Below are 16,381 nucleotides of genomic sequence, written 5' to 3'. Positions count from 1 at the left end.
ACTTGATTGGATCCATATGAGAGATCAAGCAAGTAGTATATCGAATCATATACTGGCGGAGACGCTTGGCAGCCCAGGCCAAAGCACAACACGTCTTCTCGAGCATGGAGTAGCGGGATTCACAGTCAGTGAATTTCTTGCTCAGGTAGTAAATGGCATGCTCTTTTCTTTTTGTCTCGTCTTGCTGTCCAAGGACACAACCCATGGAGTCTTCTAAGACGGTTAAGTACATTATCAAAGGTCTTCCTTCCACTGGAGGAGACAAGATGGGTGGTTCGAGCAGATATTCCTTAATGCTGTCGAACGCTTTCTGACAATCGTCTGTCCAGACGCAACTTTGATTTTTCCGTAGAAGTTTGAAAATAGGAGCACAAGTTGCAGTCATGAGATGTATGAATCTCGAGATGTAATTCAGACGTCCAAGAAATCCTCTAACTTGTTTCTCGGTTCTGGGTGAAGGCATTTCTTGAATTGCCTTGACTTTGTCTGGATCTACTTCAATTCCTCGTTTGCTGACAATGAAACCAAGGAGTTTTCCTGAGTAGACACCAAAGGTACACTTGTTGGGGTTCAGGCGAAGCTGAAACTTCCGTAAGCGTTGAAATAACTTTGTCAGATTCTGTATGTGATCTTCTTCATTTTCTGATTTGGCAATCATGTCGTCCACATAGACTTCCACTTCTTTATGCATCATATCGTGGAAAAGTGTAGTCATGGCCCTTTGATAAGTTGCCCCTGCGTTCTTTAGTCCAAAAGGCATAACACGGTAGCAGAATGTGCCCCAGGGGGTGATGAAAGCTGTTTTTTCCATGTCTTCAGGTGCCATTTTGATTTGGTTGTATCCTGAAAATCCGTCCATGAATGAGAAAACTTTGGATTTTGCTGTACTGTCTACCAACATATCAATATGTGGTAAAGGAAAATCATCCTTAGGGCTAGCTTTGTTCAAATCTCTATAGTCGACGCACATGCGGACCTTTCCGTCTTTCTTAGGAACGGGAACAATGTTAGCTAACCACCGAGGGTATTCTGTAGTGACGAGGAAACCTGCGTTGATCTGCTTTTGAACTTCCTCTTTGATTTTCATGGCCATCTCCGGGTGAGTTCTTCTTAATTTTTGCTTGACCGGAAGGCATTCTGCTTTTAACGGCAAGTGATGCTCCACTATACTGGTATCCAACCCTGGCATATCTTGATAAGACCAAGCGAAGATATCTGAGAATTCTTTGAGTAGCTGTATCAAACTCTCTCTGATCTCTGAACTGAGCGAAGCTCCAATCTTAACCTCTTTTCTGTTTCCATTGGAACCAAGGTTAATGATCTCTAGAGGCTCATTGTATGGCTGAATGGCCTCTTCCTTTTGTTGAAGTAACCGTGAAATTTCCTTTGATATTTCTTTGTCTTCTTCTTCCTCTGCCTCGAATACAGGAAACTCAAAGCTTGGAGAAGTCATACGGTCGCACGTTTCAACGGGGTATTTTATGATTAATCTGCATATGTGTGATAAGTTTTATTTAGACAACGAGGGAAGACTCGGTGTATGCAGTTAATGGAATATTTGATGTTTTTTAAGGGTGTTTTTTTTTAGGATTACCAATTTCCGAAAAAAAAGAAAAGGAAAAACTAAACGAAGGAACAGAATGACATTTTTATTTATGGACAGTCATTTCTTGAAACAAAGACCCTATAAAACAAAACTCTATTGCTTTGGGCGAAGCAAAGAGGGACATTTAACTAAGAAATAGTAAAATGCAAAGCCCTATGAAACATCTCTTCACCCTGGGCTATGGTGAGAGGACAAAATAACGGTGAAAGTTCCTACTTAGGAGTGCGAACAACAGTCGAAACTTCAACAGCTGTCCAGTAGTGGCGAACCCCATTGTGCACTAAGTAATCTGGAACCTTAGGTTTAAGCTGGCCTGTGGTAGGTCTTGATTTACCAACCACTGTCTTTGCAACACTCAGACGATCTTCTTCCACTTCAGCAGACTGAGCAGTGTGAGCATACCCATTTCCAAGTGGAGTATGTCGGTTTTTCTTTTGAGGAAACTTCCAATCTTCTGAATGGAGAGACTCGTTGTCGGAGACACTTTCGAGATCATCCTCTTCTGTATTTTGGTCTTGCTCTTCTCCCAAGATGGCATTGACTAGATATGTGAACTCTAGATCTGTAGCCTCGGAAGGTGACTTGGGGATATAATCCTCAATGATGACTTCACCGGATGTTGATGAATAGCAAGGGTTATACATCTCTTTTGGCTGAGAGAGGTACTCAAAATCACTATTCCATCCAGTTGGAACAATATCTTCAAGAGAGATTCTTGAACTTTCAGGAGCGGAGTATTTCACCATGAAGTCGAATTTTCCGCTTGGTTCTCCTAATGTATCCCAAGTCTCTTTGGGGATAAGAGGAACTTCTTCTGATGAACCATGACTTCTGGTGGTGAAGCTGTCAGTAACTTCATCACTGCTTGGTTGAGTCTTATTTTCAGCTTCTCCATTTGGATAACAGCAAAGTGGTTCAGATTCTGATAGGGAGATATATCCTGCTTTGTTAAGATAGGATAACCATTCCTCTTCATCGGTGCTTTCCGTGTCGATGATATTGACTGTTTGTTGAACAGGTTGAAGAAAACCTCCACTGCAGAAAGTTTCTTGAATAGGGAGAACTACCTCAATCCCTGGGATAGCTCTTGATGATGTCGGAAAGAATCCAATTCCCGTTCTGTTCTTGTTGTTGGTAGGAATATTAATGTGCCCCCAACCACTGGTTGTGCCATCCTTTACAACTTGGATTGCATCTTTGTATGAAGAGATAGACGCTGCTTTCTCCTTTCCTTTGTCTAAGGAAAGCGCTTGGAATTTAGTTCCAACGACTTCTTTTGGTTCTATGTCGGAGAATGATGACAGGTTGCTGACGATCAGAGCTCGTTCTCCACATACGGTTACCAATTTGTCATTTCTTATGAACTTCAGTTTATGATGAAGTGTTGAAGTAATTGCCCCAGCCTCATGAATCCATGGGCGACCTAGCAAACAACTGTATTGTGCTGGAATGTCCATAACCTGGAAAGTGATTTTGAACGTCTGAGGTCCAATAGTTATGGGAAGATCCACTTCTCCGAAAACTGACTTCCTTGATCCATCAAATGCTTTGACGATGACATGACTTTTTCTTAGAGGGTAATCTTCGAAAGATAATCTTGATAATGTTGATTTAGGCATGACGTTGAGAGAGGATCCATTGTCTATTAGGACTCCTGTGAGTGTATCACCCATGCAGCCAACTGAGATGTGAAGTGGAAGATTGTGGTCCACTCCTTCTTCAGGAAGATCTTCGTCACAGAAACTTAGGCTAGTTCCGGCGGAGATGTTGGCAACGATGTTGTTGAATTGGCTTATAGTAACACTTGGTTCTACGAAAGCTTGTTCCAAAACTTTCTGTAGAGCTTCCCTATGAGCTTCAGAACTCAATAGCAGGGAAAGAACAGATATCCTAGACGGAGTATGTAGTAATTGATCTACAATGTTGTATTCACTCCTCTGGATTAACTTCAAGATCTCATCATTTTCTTTCGCTTGAACAGCATTGGTCGGATGATTGTCTTGCCTATGTGGTACTCCCTCCGAAGGTTTCTCCACATTTTCTGTTGTTCTGTTGAAGACTCGTCCACTTCTGGTGACTCGACTAACATCAGCAATGTTGACAACAGACGGTAATGGTATTTCCTTACCATTTTCAATGAATGTAGCGTTGTACTTGTATGGTATAGCCTTGCTGGACTCATACGGTACAGGACCTGGTAAGTAGATGACTAGCGGTGCAACTGCTGTCTTCCTGCTATCATACTTAACTTGCATAGGTTCAACTTGATTAATTTGAGGAGATATGGTAAAGACTTCATCATCTTCTCTGTTGGCAAGAACAGTAATGGTATTGTCATCCATCAGCTTTTGAATATCGTTGCGAACACGCAAACATCCTCGTGAATCTCTTCGGCAGATTCTGCATCTACTGTAGGCGTGGAAATCTGTTCCAAAGTAGGCAAGTCCATTTAAAGTTTTGTGGAACCTGACTACCGATCTTTCAAGGTCTTCAACTTTGTAGATTTTGTATTCTCCTGGACATCCTTGAACCATGTTGATGTCATGTTCAGTTCTGACTCGGATATGTTGAATCCATCCTAAGTCCATTTGTTTTTGTAATGCAGCTTGAACTACGGCACATCCTTGATTATTCTTTGGACAAATTTCACATGTGAAGTAGTTGTGAGGTGGTACATGACCGTACCCAGCTTGTTTAGCGTGCATCTTGACAAGATTTTCCCCTATCTGACGAATGTCGTAGATTTGAATGACATTGGGGTGTTGGTCTATCAGATTTACTGAAGCTTCTTTGTGCTGCGGCAAAGGATTTGCTTGGACGTTTGGATTAGTATCTTTGAAGGATAGCATTCCGCTCTTCACTAATCGTTGGACGTCAATCTTGAAAGGGAAACAGTTCTCAATATTGTGACCTGGTGCCCCCTGATGATAGGGACAAGATTGGTCAGCCTTATACCATGGTGAGGAACTGTTTGTAGGATTTGGAGGACTCCTTGTCTGAATGAGTCCTTTTGCCAGTAATGTTGGAAACAATTCTGCATACGGCATTGGTACGGGGTCAAAGGCAGGATACCTTGGAGCCCGATTGTTGTAATTTGGAGGTCGAACCTGCTGTTGAGGTTGTTGCGACCTTTGTTGAGTTTGTTGTTGCGAGACCTGAGGTTGATAAGCTGGCGCTGAGTTAACAACCGGAGTTATTGCTGCAACTTGAGGTTGGAATTTCTTCTTGATTTTGTGCAAGACATTGCTGACATCTTGATCCTTTTTCTTCTGGAAAGAACTTCCATACTTCCTTGGACCAACAGAAGATTCTGATTCTTTGTTCAAGCGTCCTTCTCGAACTGCTTCTTCTAAACGCACACCCATGTTTACCATCTCAGTAAAATCACTTGGTGCACTTGCAACCATTCGTCCGTAGTAAAATGGACTCAAAGTTTTGAGATAGATTTTTGTCATTTCTTTCTCTTCAAGTGGTGGACAAATTTGAGCAGCAACTTCACGCCATCTCTGAGCGTATTCCTTGAAGCTTTCTCTATCCTTTTGAGTCATGGCCCGGAGTTGATCTCTGTCGGGAGCCATATCCAGATTGTACTTATACTGTTTGACGAAGGCCTCTCCGAGGTCTCGAAAAGTACGAATCTCTGAACTGTCCAAGTTCATGTACCATTTGAGTGCAGCACCAGTCAGGCTGTCTTGAAAATAATGAATGAGTAATTGTTGATTATCAGTCTGAGTTGACATTCTTCGAGCGTACATCACAAGATGACTTTGTGGGCATGAATTCCCTTTATACTTCTCGAATTCTGGTACTTTGAATTTGTGAGGAATCTTAACATTTGGAACCAGACAGAGGTCTGCAGCATTCTTTCCAAATAGATCTTGTCCTCGGAGAGTCTTGAGTTCCTTCTGCATTTGCAGAAACTGTTCTTGGAACTCGTCCAATCTTTCATACACGCCAGCATCCTCACTGGGAGCGTGATGATATACTTGTCCGCCCTGCGGGGGAAAAGTATGCATAATGGGCTGTGGAGAAGCCATGACAGCAGATCTTGGAATCTCAGCATTTTGTTGTGCGAAACCCATTGCCGTTGCTCTTGGAACTTCAATTTCCAGAGGTTTGTAACCCTCCGGTGGACGCATATCCATGGTGACTTTTGGAGCTTCAGAAGCTGGAGGTATGTACTCTTCTGGAGTAAAGTTATACGGCATGCCCCAAGGTCGATCAGGCGGCATGGTATACTGAGGAATAGGAGTAGAAACAATCTCGGAAACCACAGTCCTTTGCGGTTCTTCTGGCGTTGGTCGATTCTGTGCAACTACCAGGGCTTCCACCATACTATTGAGCCTTTCAACAGTACCTTTGAGAGTATTAATCTCTTCCCTGAGTTCTTCATTCTCTTGCTCAAAGTCTTCCATTCTTTTCTTGCGACTTGAACGAGTGTTGTATGGATGAGACAGCTTGAAAGCCTTGGTTCACCTCCTTCTCCTCCTCTCTTTCTGGAGAAAGGAAAGTGACTATTAGATCCGCGACAATTCTCGTGTCAGTGCGTACGACTAAAGCGATGTATGATATGCAATTAAGTTATTATTTTTCAAGGAAACACCATAATTACGTTATGAAACATCAAACTTTTATTAATTAAGCGAAAACGCCGTTTTTTACACACTTTGAAAATGGAAATACAGAGAAACTGAGAGAAAGGACTCTAAAACTTTGACGAAGAGCCGACTTCACGTTCTAACATCTTCTTCTGTTTCTTGAGCTGAGCGTTCTCTGACGTGAGCTGATCGATGATCCAGGAAGCAGGAGGGATATGATGAGAAAGTGACGATTGTGTCACTTGTCGATCGAGTACTTCAAGTAACTCATCCTTCCTTCTTAGGATGTTTTGAATCTCAACATTTTCCGTGTTGACGATTCGATACTTGTTCCTCCAAGCATTCCTTTCTTGGCACACCTTGTTTAATGCCGCTTGCAGTTTTTCAACATCGGTGGAGAAAAGGTAAATTGGTTCCCTTAGGGGAATAGGTTCTTGATGTTGATATGGCATCCTGAGCTTGAATGCTCTGACGCGTACCCATTGAGGGTAAGGATCCAGGGAGATGCAAAGATGTTTTCCTAACAATCTTCTCCCTTTGCTGTGAACAAGACGCCAGGCTTGGACAATTTCCTTTTTTAGCATGTTGCCATGATCGTCGATGTTCTTGAAGAACAGACCCTCCAATTGAATGTTACTTGGAATATTTTTCATAGGATAGCCGTATTGACGACGGGCTAAAGCTGGATTGTAACTAATTCCTCCCTTAGTTCCAATAAGGGGTACGTTGGGGAAACTTCCGCAACTGAAGATGATCTTGGTTTCGTCGTTGTCAGGACTACACCAATCAATGTCTGTATGAGTGAGAGACATGATTTTCTGTGACCAGTAAAGGCCGTCCCTCATGTTCCAGAAAGTGCTAGACTTTGGCAGGTGCGAAACGAACCATTCGTATAACAACGGTACGCAGCATGTGATTAATCCTCCTCGCTGCAGGTTTCTTGAATGCACAGAGTGATAAGCATCCGCAAGCAAGGTTGGAACTGGGTTTCCAATTAAGAAGATCTTAATTGCATTGATGTCGACGAAATCGTTAATGTTAGGGAACAAAAACAATCCGTAGATAAGCAAAGCCAAGACTTCCTCAAAAGCGCTCATATCTTGGATGCTGACGAAGTACCGAGCTTGATCAAACAGGAATTTGGAGGGCAATCCTTGAATTCCTCCTCTACTCACCATATGAGTTCTGATGTCGACTACGTTCAAAGGAGTAGTTGCAGCGATGATAATGTCGTCAGGATTCTTTTCCAAACCGGAGTACGGATCTTGCGCGTACACGGGTATTCCAATCAGACGAGAGTACTCCTCTAACGTAGGCATGAGCTGATAATCTGGAAAGGTGAAGCAGTGATACGTTGGATCGTAAAACTGTACCAATGTGGGAAGGATCCCATCCACCATGTTGGTATTGAGCAAAGGCAGAAGTTTTCCATACTTCTCCTTGAAAGCCTGGGGGTTGACCACCAGTTTTCCGAGCTTTCCCAGTTCCTCGACCTGGGGAATCTTGAAGGTGTATTTCCTAGCTCTCTTTCTTCCATAATCCATGGTATAGATCCTTAAGTCCTTTCTCCGTTTCTCTCTTTCTATGAAGTTCAAAACGTTCGTTATTTAGTTTCCTTGAAAAACGACTCGAAAAAGACTCTTTTTGTTTTTAGTTGTTTTATTAATAAATGATGCATGAATGCATGAATGCACACACAAGAGTTTTAAACAAACATGGCGTTGAAGGGTATAGTGGTCATGAAGTCAAAACGCAGTCTCCGTCCCAATGGTAAACTAAGGATAAGGATTTTTGTACCTGTAGAACGGGTTCTAGGGGTCTCAGAGTTTTTGCTCAACCTTAAAGATACGTTGATTGGTATCTATAAGAGAGTTTTCTCTGAGTGTAGTATCTGCGTGACAATTACTTCCGTAATCACCGCTCTACGTCCTAAAAAAGGCTTTAAGTGGGGTTAATGTGTTTCTAGGTCCTCCTGGTACAAATCAGTCTCGGAATGCAGTGGCGCAGTTAATCACAACCAGCCAGGCAAATCCCAAGAGTAGACTTGGAAACCAAGATTAGAGGGCCTTCACCGGGAAGACATCCTCCATCCTATCTTATGTTGCACTCAAATCCGGGTATAGGATTTCTCACCACAAGGGGGAATCAAGCCCTTTCCCGATACAGAATAAACAAAGTAAACAAATATATATGCAACAAACACATGATATGACACAGAGGTTAGGCAGGACCTCTCTTGTTTGAGGGGGAATTTGGCATCCCAAATTCCTCATTTGGGCTGGACCAGCAACAGGTCAACCATTGGTTTGGATGAAAAACCAAGGTTTTGAACACTTATATCCCCAGCGGAGTCGCCATTTTTCTGTGGTGGTCGTTTTCTTTACCTCCCCGTTTCACTTGGGAGGACGGCACGCTAAACCCTTCACGCGAAATTTGGAAGGAGAATGCGCCCGTGGTGGGATGAATTTTGTTTCAGTTCTTCCTACGATATCACACGAACTTTCTTATTTGTCCTACGAGTAGGAAAGGGAAAAAAAGATCTCAACTAAACCCTAGGAGTTTGCTAAGTGTGGGGATTTCACCTAGACTAGAAATTCTGGAGTCCGGGAGGTCGGTTATACATAGGGAAGTGTTTAAACACCCTACATATCTGTAGTACTCTACAGGAACCTTCTCTGTGTCATTGTGTTTGTGTTTATTGCTAATGATTGGGAAAGTTTCTCCTTTGTGTTAGGAGAAGGAATTGAATTGATTTTAAAAGACAGACAGATAGACAGACTGACTATTTTTGGTATTTTATTAGCTCGCTGAGATTCCTTGTGAACCTCGTGCCTACATATCCCTAGTGAAAGTCAGAGCTTAATGTAGTTCGGGGAACTAACTAGGGAAATTACTTGTTTTTGGTGCCTTGCTTGAAGCTCAAGGTTGAAGCTTGGAATTAAATCTCTGTTTACAGTAAAGAGACATGAAATTATCTCTACAGAGAGGTATTTGTACTATTCTACCACAAACATTTAAAGGAGTGACAGAATAACTGAATTCATTTCATTCAAGAGGGGAACCTTACTTGTGTATGTGCAAGTATACCAGTCAAATGCCTCTTAAATGAAAGAAAGATGCTCATCCAAATTAGGGAAAGTTACCACATGTCTGGGTTTTACTGCCAGCTCATGCCTTTCAAAATCCTAAATGGGAGACTTGATTAAAATTGAAATTGAAATGTTTGTTTGTTTGAATGTGGTAGAGTAGTAAAAATATCTCTCTATAGAGATAAGCTACGTCTATCTACTGTATAAGAGATTTGAATTTTAACTGGCTTGTATGAGGCCCAAGCTTGAGGCTTTTTGATTGATTAATTAATATTATTGACTCTGGGAGATGACTCCATTGGGAATTAATTACAGGGTATTTTTGTGTTCTGTACAAAGCCCAGAATTGAGGCTGACTCTATTCGGAGAGTGTTTATTTGATGGATTTTATTTGGTGTTCTGTACAAAGCCCAGAATTGAGGCTGACTCTACTTAGGGAGACTCTATTTGTGTGCCTTGTACAAAGCCCAAGGTTGTGGCTAACTGTAGCTAGGGAAAACATTATTTTCTGCCTTGTACAAAGCCCAAGGTTGTGGCGGACTCTTAAATGAATTAAGTATGGATGACTATATGGGGAAAGATCCTAAGTGTTAGGAATCTTTGACACATGAAAGATATGGTTTATCTGCCTTGTACAAAGCCCAAGGTTGTGGCTACTGAGTGATGAAGGACTCACTGGGGAGACTCTATCATCTGCCTTGTACAATGCCCAAGGTTGAGGCAGACTCTTGACAGGGGAGTTTATTGTTTGGGTGCCTTGTATGAAGCCCAAGGTTGAGGCTAACTGTTTTTGTTGGTTTTGACTCTACTGAGGAGGTTTTATTTATTGAAAGACTGTTTTTCTTTGGAAGCTAACCCTTTCCAGGGATTTTGACTCAGCTGGTGAATTGTCTGTTAAAAGACTGACTTTTATCATGTTTTTGGAGGCTGACCCTTTCCAGGGGTTTTGACTCTTTTGGGGAAATTATCTCCTAAGAGAAATGAATCTTTATTTTTTTGACACTTTAATTAATTGACTTTGGAGGCTAACCCTTTCCAGGGGTTTTGATAAAGTGATTGATTTGGGTAGCACTCCATTAATTATTAAGGGATGAAAGGATTGGCAGAAAGATTATCTAGTGAGACTTCTTGTTTAAAGCCCAAGATGAAGGCTGACTCAATGCTGAGGGTGACCAAACATGGATCCTAGACTCTGCTAAGGAAGATTGATGAAGATAAGGGTGACAGAGACTGTCCATGTCTCTCATTCCAAAAGGTGTGCTCAAGGTAAAATTGAGACAAACTTAGCTTGTTTAAAGTCTGGTTTAAATTGGAAGAAACTCACCAGGGTAGGCTAAAAGGTGACTAAAGACCTGTTCCTATGTTTATAAGAAACCTGATGGGTCCTTGTATACAAGCTCAAGAGGAAGCTGGAAATGCTTTTAAGAAGCCTGTGGGTCCTTGTACAAAGCCCAAGAGGAGGCTAGAAATGCTTTTAAGAAGCCTGAGGGTCCTTGTACAAAGCCCAAGAGGAGGCTAATCGAGGGTCCTTGTTATAGCACAAGAGAAAGCTATGTAGTTTTGAACTTATTTTGGCTCTAAGCAAATGGGTAAGAGGTTTCACCGGGAATAATTCCTCTTTGGGTGGATGTGTCCTATTATTTGGATTCTAAGGTTTTTGCCAAGATGTTTCACCGGGAATAATTCATCTTGGGGGTTTGAACTACAGATCTCTAATTAGGAAAGAGCCTTCACCGGGAAGACATTCTCAATCCTAGGCCATATTCCTAATATATATATAGTTTAACTGTCCTAAGGTTTATACTCAAACGTAGTTCTAAACAAATACATATGCACAGTTTAATTTGACAGTAATTTAAATAAAGACTGTAAATTGAAAGCTTGTAAAGCCTAACCTGGATGGAGTGGAGGCCATTGAAGAAGTATGTACAGAGCCTCAACAGTATTTTTGTTGTTTTGTTGATAACAGTTGAATATATATATGATAAACAGTTAAGGGTTTTTGAAAACAGAAGAAGTGAAGATGGACAAAGGTCACATAGGTATCTGAAGAGTTTCACCGGGAATAATGCCCTTCAAATACCAGAAGAATGTTTTGAAAACAGAAAGAAGATTTTGAAAATACAGTTTTGAAAACAAGCTAAGAAGAGAAGATTTTTGGGACTTACACTCTATTAGAGGCCCAGTACTTTACAGTACTGGTTATGAGAGCAATTTGAAAATGATTTTGAATGATACAAGGTTTTGTTGTTTGAAAACCTTAATCATTTTTATTTAATCAGAGATTGAAAACAGTTTTAAGAATTGACAAAAGTCAACTTAATTAAAGTAAAAATAAAGATTTTACTTAATTAAGACCTAATCAATTAGGGTTTTATCATAAAATGATTCACAAAGCAATTAAGTTAAAACAAAATGAATATATGTATTTAAAACATTTTAATATAACACTTAAATCATACAATTTTAAACCTAATAAAAATATATGAAATAAATAATATTTTTATGATTTTTTTTGATTATTCATAAAATAGATATATTAAATGACAAGTGTGTGAAAAATGAAGTGAAAATGATTTATTTTGATAGGTTAAATAATTTGTTAAAGTTGTGAAGGAGTTAAATGGGAAAAGTGGTAAAAAATATGGTTTTGTCACCAACCAGGTTTGAACCCACGCCCTTTGTATTACCAGCCCAAAACAACACCACTGAGCCAACGCGCGCTTGGTGTCATATGCATGGTTCCATTGCAATTCATATATTACTCAAGTGCATAGTGTAAAAAAAGAAATAAAATCAAAAGGTCTGGGGCGAGGGGGATTCGAACCCCAGACCTTGGGCACGCGCAACACACAAACACTCTCTACCACTGGGCTATCACGTTTTAGTCGTTAATGAAACAGGTATCAATCAAAATAAAATAAACTTAGACCTGAGTTTGAAAATTGCGCGCCACCACCATCTTCGTCTTCAACCTCAAGCTCTATGAATTTGAATTTCTGAACTCACTCGTTTCTCAACCATTTGCCATGATGTAAACATGAAACTTGCTCTAAATTCACTCACGATTCTAAATATGTAACTAACATGAACTAATATTAACTACATCTAACTAATTTACCAGAAATCGTGAAGAACCCTAAAATTTCAAAATCAAATTAAATGACTATACTGAAAGATAAATGGATGATGATAGAGGGTTTTCAATCCTCTGATGATGCTGAACAAGATAGAATCGAGCTATTTCACAAAGAGTACTTAAATTAGAGAGAGGGAGTTCAGAAACTTACCTCTGAAACTGAAGGTCGTGAGGATGATTGAGAGCAACTGAGCTTGAATGAATGATCTCAATAGCTTCCCTGAGACTCAATGATGCTAACTGGATGCTTATTGTAGCCTGAATCCTTCTGAATTGTTCTATGGACCTCCCTCGATTTGAGCTTCAAGTGAACATGGAGGTTGTTGAATTTGGAGTTACAGATGAGCTGCAGCCATCTGGTTAGCTTCACTATGACCTGAGGAGTGTGTCTGGATGATTGGCTTGGCTCGAAACCTCCTGAATCACTCCATGGACCTCCAACTGCAAATGCTCCAAAGTGAGAGCAACAATGGTGTTCCTCCACTTACAGAAGTGATCCAGGTGCTTGGATCACCTCAAATGACCTCCCTTGAGATGTTAGAATGCTCACTTCCCAAAGATAAGCTCTGGTTTGAAGAAATCGATTCTTCTTGCCAAAGAACTTTGAAAAACAATGAACAAGAGAAGAGAAAGAGAAAGCAAGTAATATGGTTGCTTTGGTGTGTTTTTGAATGAGGAATGCATCTGTATTTATAGGCAAATGGATCAGTATAGCTGCAGAGGAGTGAGCTTCCTTAGTGAAGTTGATTTGGTTTCTTAGCCATGAAGGAAATTTGCAAATATCTCTTATGCAATGATGAGAATTTTGATTCCATTTGATCAATCCCCTAGCCCTCGATTTTGCTTGATCTTAGGGGACAATTCTGAGCCAGAAATGAGCTCTAATTGGTTGGTGAGAAGATTCCTTGGGTGATTCATCAATTTGCCATAAATTCACAAATGTAATCATTACATAATCACATGTTTTTGTTTTTAGAATCTTCTTCAATTCTTATGGCATGGTGAAAATGAATGCATGGCATGTTTTCAGATGTGTTATGGGTCGTGTAGCATCCATAAGAGAGGTTATTTGCACAAAATTTGCAAAGTCCAAAAGTGTCCATGACCTATAATTTCACTTCATGAGGCCAACTTTGAACAAGCATAACTCCTAGCTCAATTTGAATTTGGAGAAGGTTGAACACAATTTGGAAAGCCCTAAACATCTACTTCAAATCATTAGTTTATGTCTTCTTCAGAATCCTTTGGGAAATTTGTGAAAAATGAGGTCAAAGTTGGAAGAAAACTAGGTTAAAACACTTAGAAAAATTTCTAAGTGTTTATGACCTAAACTTCAAAATTTCCAAAACTTCAATAATGGTTGATCTTTTGAAAAAAGTTCCCTTGTAAGATGTTATTTTATTTGGCAAGATCTACAACTTTCATGTTGGAAGTTTTTTGAGTTGTGTAGGTGAAATTTTGAGATTTCACCATGCCCTTAAAAACCTTAATTCCCGACTTTTTGCTCCTTGATGAATTTCTTTGAATTTCTTTGGCCAAATGACTTTGACATCCATATATTGATGACATTGATCTTTGAAAGTCATTTTTTGACCAAAAACCTTAAAAGTCAATGATGATCCTTCACAGTTGACTTTTTCCTGACAAAGTGAATTTTTGGGCTTTTGTGTAGAAATAAGATCTTCTCCCCAAATGGATGATATAAATGGATTATATGGAGGTAGTAGAGATCCTTGAATCATGTCTTGAGTTTTGGATTCATGCCCTGATCAGAAGTCAACTATCTTGGTGAATTAGGTCAAAACCCTAATTTGTCGACCATGTGAAAATAATGACTGTAGACTTTGAATTGAAGTGTGATGTCTAGTAGATCTTGTAATATGAGTTATTTGAAGAGGATTGATGTCTTTGAATGATCCTCTGAGGTTTTTTAGGGTTTCCCAAATGTGATCCCTGATTTCAGTCCTTGATAGGCTCAAAACCCTAGTCTGGTGACCTGAGTAAACCTGTACTCATATGACTGGATGTCTAATCAATCATAGATGAGAAAAGTGAAGTTTTTGAGCCCCATGATTGTATTAGAGACTAGTCTTTGTATTGATTGATCCTTTGCCTGAGCTTTCTTGTCTTTGAGCATCCTCGATTGGATACCAGATGGAGAAGTGATTGCTCTGGGAACTTGTCTTGACCTGATGAAAAATCCTGAAGATGTGTCATCTCAGGGGGGGTCAAAAATTAGGGTATGACAATACCTCTATACAACTTCTGATCTACCTTCTTACTTACCTCATCCTTACCTAGAACACATGTTGGATGCATAGGAGTTTTGGCTTCTTTGCTTTCAGAGAGATTAAACTTCTTCAGAAGTTCTTTCACATACTTCGTTTGATGAACATAAGTTCCATCAGAAGTTTGGTTGATTTGAATCCCAAGGAAATACTTAAGTTGACCCATCATACTCATTTCAAATTCAGCTTGCATAGACTTAGCAAACTCCTTTCCAAGTGAAGCATTAGATGTTCCAAAGATAATATCATCAACATAAATTTGACAAATTAAAATATCCTTCTTAGATGTTTTACAGAAAAGAGTCGTGTCCACTTGTCCTCTAGTGAAACCATTGTCAAGAAGGAAAGAACTTAATCTTTCATACCAAGCTCTGGGAGCTTGCTTCAACCCATACAATGATTTCTTAAGTTTGAAAACATGTTCTGGAGACTTAGAGTCTTCAAAACCAGGAGGTTGGTGGACATAGACTTCCTCATCTATATAGCCATTTAAGAAAGCACTCTTAACATCCATCTGATACAGAGTGATGTTATGTTGAGTGGCAAAAGAAATCAATAAGCGAATAGATTCTAACCTGGCCACTGGTGCAAAGGTTTCTGTATAGTCAATCCCTTCTTGCTGACTATATCCCTGAGCCACCAGTCTGGCTTTGTTTCTTACCACATCTCCCTTCTCACTGAGCTTGTTTCTGAACACCCACTTTGTACCAATGATGTTGAATCCTTTAGGTCTAGGAACCAAATCCCATACATCATTCCTTGTAAACTGATTTAGTTCTTCTTGCATGGCAATTATCCAGTCTGGATCTTCTAGAGCTTGATCAACAGAAGTTGGCTCGATCAAAGAAACAAGACCTAATTGACATTCTGCATTGTTCTTAAGGAATGCTCTTGTTCTGATGGGATCATCTTTCTTTCCAAGGATCACATCTTCTGAGTGAGCAGAGGTGAGTCTAGAAGATCTTCTGACTGTTGGCTCTTCAGAAATTCTGAGATTCTCTAAAGATGCAGCAACTTGATCTTCTGATTCTTTGCTTCTGAGACTTTCAGCTTCTGGAGCTTTGCTTCTTGGTTCTACAACTTCTGATATGTCAATATCTATATCTGCAAAATTCTCAAACTGCTTTGGCTTTTCAAGACCAAGCTTATCATCAAACCTGATATTGATTGATTCTTCTACAACCAATGTCTCAGTATTGTATACTCTGTAGCCTTTAGAGCGTTCAGAATATCCAAGAAGAAAACATTTTTGTGCCTTAGAATCAAACTTACCAAGATGATCTTTAGTATTCAGAATAAAACACACACATCCAAACGGATGAAAATATGAAATGTTGGGCTTTCTGTTCTTCCACAATTCATAAGGAGTCTTATTTAGAATAGGTCTTATAGAGATTCTATTCTGAATATAACATGCAATGTTTATTGCTTCTGCCCAGAAGTGCTTAGCCATATTGGTCTCATTGATCATGGTTCTGGCCATTTCTTGCAGAGTCCTATTTTTCGCTCTACAACTCCATTTTGCTGTGGAGTTCTAGGGCAAGAGAAATCATGGGCAATACCATTTTCTTTGAAGAAATCCTCAAAGAATCTGTTCTCAAATTCGCCACCATGATCACTTCTGACCTTTATGATTTTGCACTCCTTCTCAGATTGGATCT

This window comes from Vicia villosa, linkage group LG4 (genome assembly GCF_029867415.1).
Source record: "Vicia villosa cultivar HV-30 ecotype Madison, WI linkage group LG4, Vvil1.0, whole genome shotgun sequence".
Classification (NCBI taxonomy): Eukaryota; Viridiplantae; Streptophyta; class Magnoliopsida; order Fabales; family Fabaceae; genus Vicia; species Vicia villosa.
The sequence above is the reverse complement of the archived record's forward strand: the minus strand, read 5'-3'. Positions refer to the sequence as shown.